The 6,000-nt window shown below is 48.2% G+C and overlaps 1 protein-coding gene across 2 annotated transcripts in view; it reads left to right on the top strand.

Moving 5' to 3' along the window:
• Nucleotides 1-1,435: 1,435 nt before the first annotated feature.
• The window catches only part of NSD3 (nuclear receptor binding SET domain protein 3), a 133,748-nt gene continuing 129,183 nt past the window's right edge, over nucleotides 1,436-6,000 (top strand). For both annotated transcript variants that reach the window (XM_049771797.1, XM_049771798.1), the window contains exon 1: nucleotides 1,436-1,566. The gene's annotated coding sequence lies outside the window, so the exon portion shown is untranslated. The remainder of the gene's footprint in view (nucleotides 1,567-6,000) is intronic.

Below are 6,000 nucleotides of genomic sequence, written 5' to 3'. Positions count from 1 at the left end.
CCAGCGGCAGTGGCCTCTTGCGCGTGACTGGCACGGAACCCCACGGTGGTGCCCGGGTCCGGGGTGCAGCCGGCGCTGACGTCCTCCTAGTTACCCACAAACCTCCGGGTTGTGCAGCCAGCAGGCAGGAAGCAGGCGCGCGGGGCCCGGGACCTGCTGGGGAGCTCTGGGGCTCTCTCACCAGACTGAAATGCAGTCACCACCTTGAAATGTTCCAAAATTTGGGGGCAGACGGTCTTAGTGTGGACGGTGGGGGAGTGGGGGGGTACACCGACACTCGTTGCTGCCTCCCAAAACTAGTCTGAAATTGTTGAAATTGGCTTCCAGATGTGGAACAGGTTCTTTGACCATCGGTGGACCCAAGACCACCAGTATTGCACATTGTCATGCTGCTTTCCAGTAGTCTGACCTAGGCACCTGTTTTGTTTTTTTTTTTTGGGGGGGGGGGTCACACCCGGCGGCGCTTAGGGGGTTCCTCCTGGCTCTGCGCTCAGAAATCACTCCTGGCAGGCATGGGGGGGGGGGACCATATGGGACGCCGGGATTCGAACCACCGTCCCTCCTGGATCGGCTGCTTGCAAGGCAAACAAACGCCTTCCCGGTGTGCCATCTCTCCGGCCCAACTAGGCACCTGTTTGTTTGCAAGGTGATTTCTGACATCTCGGGGCTGGTAGCGTCTCCGTCGCACTGTCTCTCCTTCTAATAGAACCATATGGCGGTGTTGAATGTGCACAGGAAGCCTCAAAGCACACTCTCCCCTCCCAGGTCCACCCCTCGACCAGCCTTCCAGCTTTGCGGCTCGCCCTCCTTCGTATAGGCAGCCTTCGAGAGCCCGAGATCGTTTCGCCTTTCCAGCCCGGACCGCTCTTAATCGAGCTTCCAGCGCGGGCCCCATCTCCTCCATCCACCCCGCCGAGCGCCGCTTCCTCCTTTGGCCTCGGGAACCTCGAGCCGCGGACTACATTTCCCGGCGTGCACCGCAGCCGACGACCAATCAGGGGCCGAGGATTTGGCGGCGGCGCCGGCGGCGCTGCGAGATCTGGGTGGGGGGACTTTGTGCGCGGCGGCGGCGGCGGCGGCGGCGGGAGCGGGAGCGGGAGCAGGAGCTAGAGCAGGAGCAGGAGCAGGAGCAGGAGCAGCAGGCGGCGGGGACCGAGGCGAGGCGGAGACCGCGGGGAACTGTCCAGGGGCCGGCGGGAAGAGGCGAGCGGAGGCCGAAGCGAGCCCCGAGGCTGCAGCCGCCCCGGCCTAGCCCCCCAGCAGGCTCCTCCGGGATCGGCGGCTGCAGGCGACCCCCGCGGCTCCCTCGCACCCCGCAGCCGTCCTCCCTCGCTCGCTCGCTCGCACGCCCGCCCGCCCGGCCGGCCACGGCCCTCCCGGTGCTGTGCTGCCGGCCGCCATGGCAGAGGCATCCGGCGCCGGGGAAATCTAGCCCGGGGATTTCATGCGGCCTAGCTCGGTTCCGGCTTCTTCCCCCGCGCCCCAGCCCCAGCCCCGCTCCGGGCCTCCGAGTGTCTCCTGTGATCGCGCTGACACGGCGGGGGGTTAGAATGGAACAAGCTGAAGGTAAAGGGATCGGGGTGCGGGACGTCCCGGGGCGGGGGGTCCTGGGGGTGTCCGGGAGGAGCAGCAGCTGGCCAGGTGAGTGGGGCGTCGGAGGATCGGGAGGGAGGTGGGGCCCGGGAGGCCGAACCTGGGCGGTGGGATTCGAGGTGGGGTGGTGCTGAGCTGGGAGTTATTTGCAAGTCGAGGTGGGATCTGGGGGGGGCGAGGATAAGGGATGATGGATTGGGGATGGGGGTTGGGGGCCCGGAAAGAGGGGAAGTGTTAGGTTTGGGGCCTTGGCAGGAATAAATGGTTTTGGGGGGAGGAGTGTGGGAACTAGAAGGGTCGGGAGGGGAAGATAGGGAGATGGAATCTGATGGAGAAAGGAGGTGATGGAAGTGGAGGAGAAAGGTGCTTTGGGGAGGGAAATTGGGGGGAAAGGATTGAGACCTGCTGCCCTAGGAGGCTAGGAAGCTAGGAAGGGCCCTTAGGAAACTGCAAGGCTGAAGATTGGGTGAGGAAGGAGAGGAACCGAATGTATTGAGAAGCATGAGAAACTATCGAGCAGGCTTCAGAAGGGGAGGAAGAGGAGAGGCTGGAGGAGGTGAAGTGTTAGGACGGGAAAAGCCTTTTGTTCCTGTATTTCTGTGTATATTCTTTCTGTGCCTTTTCTTTTCAAGGCTGGAGAACAGAGAAGCTATTGGTTAGGGTGGTGTGATGGTTGTAAAATGGAGAAATGTCGGTTTTTACTGTTTGGGGGAGGAGGTGGAGGAGACGTGTTTGTGTTTTGGTAGCAAGGCAGGGGAGACAGGTCCATAATTTGATGTTTTTGGTGAGGGAGGCAAGAGTGTTAAGATTTAAAGGGGGTAGGGGCAGCCATGTTTGCTGCCAGGCACTGCGGTGTAAATAAATTCCTTCTCCGACATCAGTATGGATCTGGAAGGGGCCACTCCAGCTTGTTAGCCTCCTTCCATTCTATTCCTGAACTCTTCCCTTATATCTTGGGATCATTTAAATTTATTTCAAACCCCCAAAGAAGGTGATGTTTTCCATCTTGTGTGTTTTGCCCCTTTCCCCACCACCCCCCTTTTCCCTCTTCCTTCTGGTTGCAAACAAGGCATGTTAATCAACTGCAGTGTAAAATTTAACCCTTTTTATAAAGTTCAACTTTCGTTTTGACTAGCTGACTAAATGATCACTGTTGGCATATTTTTAACATTCATTAAAAAAAATCTCCTACATCATGAAAATTAATTTGTTTCTGAAACAGCCAAGATGTTTTCTGCAAATCTTTAAGTCATAAACAAGGAAATTGAATCGAGTAATTTGGGCTTGTGCTCTTTGCTGAGCCCTCTGGGGGGGGGGGGAGATGAGAAGAATAGGAGATCTGCTTGTGGTGGCTTATCTGTTTAGTGTATTTTTAATGTTAAAAAATTAGAAATGTGTGGTTTTAAGTGATCGTTTTTGATACTTCTGACTTATAGGTGATGGGTGTGTTTTATTTATTAGAAACTCTCTGTCCCTCCCCTCTCTTTGCACTCAGCATGCTCTCCAAATGCCAGTTCTGCAAGGTGCAGTAGACTATGAAATAGATGTGCAGTGTTTAGGACCTCATTGAAGTTCCCATTTTGTGTGTGTCAACTTTAGGAAAGCGACAGTAACTCTTTAATCTATTCAGATGTAACTGCTTTTATGATTTGAAACTGTTGCTTTTTTTTAAGGGTTTGTAGCCTGCCAGATTTATAGTAGTTACTTAAAGTGGAGCCTATTTTATTTTCGAATTGAGAGAATTAGACACGTGTAGCATTTTGTTTAGTAGTTTTAGTAATCTAAATAATGATCCATCATATTGATATTGGCAGTTTTCTAATACTAGAAAGGCTTGGCAAAATTGTAACATGAATTTATTAGCCCGTTGTACAGTTTACTGATTTATCTTCCCTAATGAGACACCCTTGAAGTTGTGACCTACAAATTTAGGATGTGTTCTAGGTCTTTAATGGGAAAAATTAAATGGCATATTGTTAATGTGGTATTTTGCGGAAAGTGCTTTTAGCATAAAGATCAGACTTTCAGCTTGGAGTATTTTTGTTTTGTTTTTGCTTTGGCCACACCCAGCAGTGCTGGTGGGGGGCGGATTACTCTTGGCTCAGCACTCAGGAAATATCTGACACTCCTGGCCATACTCTGGGGACCAGATGAGATGCCAGGGATCGAACCTGGGTCAGCGACCTGTAAGGTAAATAAATGCCTTACCCACTGTGCTATCGCTCCAGCCCCCACAGCATGGAGTATTTTGATTGGATATCATTCAGCTTGAAGTTTTAGAAATTTTGTTAATAAAGCTTCCACTTAAAGTCATCTATTATTTTTTGAATTTTTAAGTGGATAGTACATATTTCTATTTTTCATAGATTGAGATATTATAATTCATTAATAAATTATGTGCATGAGGTAATCATTTTTAGGGAAAAGAAAAATTATATTAAAGTAAGAAATATGTGGGAAACTTGAATTTCTTTTTTTTTTTTTTTTTTTTTTCTTTTTGGTTTTTGGGTCACACCCGGCGGTGCTCAGGGGTTACTCCTGGCTGTCTGCTCAGAAATAGCTCCTGGCAGGCACGGGGGGACCATATGGGACACCGGGATTCGAACCAATCACCTTTGGTCCTGGATCGGCTGCTTGCAAGGCAAACACCGCTGTGCTATCTCTCCGGGCCCGGAAACTTGAATTTCTAAGGGCAAGAATATGCTGCCTGTTACAGCTTTGCTTTTAAACAGTGTCAGGTTGAGTTATGGTTGCTTTTGAAATCGGACATTTTTCAGTGAATTGTCAAACTTGATCCTGAAGCTATCCGGTTTCTAGAGTTTATAATGATATTTATGATTATCGTGGTCATAGCTGCTAATAGTTGTCTCTTACATTGTGCTGTACATGCTTGATTTCCTTTTATCCTAACACGTGTAGTTAAGTAACATGATGTCATATAGTTGGTAAATATAAAGTCAGAATTTGAACTCTAATCTTTTCTGATTATAAAATTTAGATCAAGATTTTCTTTGGTTTTATTTAAAATTTTATTATGAGGCCTAGAGAGAGAGGATAGGGTTTAAGATGCTTGACTTGTATGTAGCCAACTCTGTTTTGATCTGCTGCACCATCAAGGGCTACTGAGCCAGGAAGAGCCCCCAGCACTACAGATTGTGGTTTCAATACCCCTTTTCTAAGTTAATAAAATAGATGCAGATTTGATTATAATTTCTTTTTTGCTTTTCAAACTGTTAAAAGGTTTTTGGGGGACATCCTTTTAAAATGAGCACACATGATCACAATCTTTTAATTTTAAGGGTCATATTATATTCCATTGTTTGGAATATCGATTAGCACTGGTTGTTGCCCAGCTTTTAATAAGTAATGCTTTTAATGTCTTAATTAAATTCTTGTTTAAGTGGGAAAGGTACAGTGCAGCGATTTTTATAAAAGAGGAAACAACCTAGAGTGTTAAATCCAAGGCTTTGACAAGCCTCTACTACCTGACTCTACACGAATCACATTACGTCATCCTATGAAAATTTGTGCTCTTACACAGAATTCAAGGTGAGGGGGACTCAAAGCTAACCTGAAGAGTAAGCACATTTAGTATAAGAATAAAGGGATTAACTTGTAGTTAAAGAATAGGTAAAGAATATTCCTTTTTTTTGGGGGGGCACACCCCTTTGATGCTTAGGGGTTATTTTGGCTAAACGCTCAGAAATTGCCCCTGGCTTGGGGGGACCATGTGGGACGCTGGGGATCGAACTGCGGTCCTTTCTTGGCTAACGCTTGCAAGGCAGACACCTTACCTCTAGCGCCACCTCGCCGGCCCCAATATTTTTTTTTTAAAAAATATTTTGTTCACCATCTTATACATATTGCATAGATGGAATTTTTATTATATATAGATGAATGTTGTCCTTATTTTGAATTTGTATTTTCTTTAGTAAAGTGGTTTAAGACAGAATTATTTTTGTTTTAAAAAATTATCAATGACCTAAGAAAACAATAAAACTTATTATTTATTGGTGCTGGAGCAATTTCTGAGTGCATAGCCAGGAGTAACCCCTGAGCCTCAACGAATATGACCCTAAAAAAACCAAACCAGGGCCCGGAGAGATATTACAGTGGCGTTTGCCTTGCAAGCAGCCGATCCAAGACCAAAGGTGGTTGGTTCGAATCCTGGTGTCCCATATGGTCCCCCGTGCCTGCCAGGAGCTATTTCTTTTTTTTTTTTTTTTTTTTTTGGTTTTTGGGCCACACCCAGTATTGCTCAGGGGTTACTCCTGGCTGTCTGCTCAGAAATAGCTCCTGGCAGGCACGAGGGACCATATGGGACACCGGGATTTGAACCAACCACCTTTGGTCCTGGATAGGCTGCTTGCAAGGCAAACGCCACTGTGCTATCTCTCCGGGCCCTGC

This window comes from Suncus etruscus, chromosome 4 (assembly GCF_024139225.1).
Source record: "Suncus etruscus isolate mSunEtr1 chromosome 4, mSunEtr1.pri.cur, whole genome shotgun sequence".
NCBI lineage: Eukaryota > Metazoa > Chordata > Mammalia > Eulipotyphla > Soricidae > Suncus > Suncus etruscus.
This window is presented reverse-complemented; position numbering and strand designations above follow the sequence as displayed.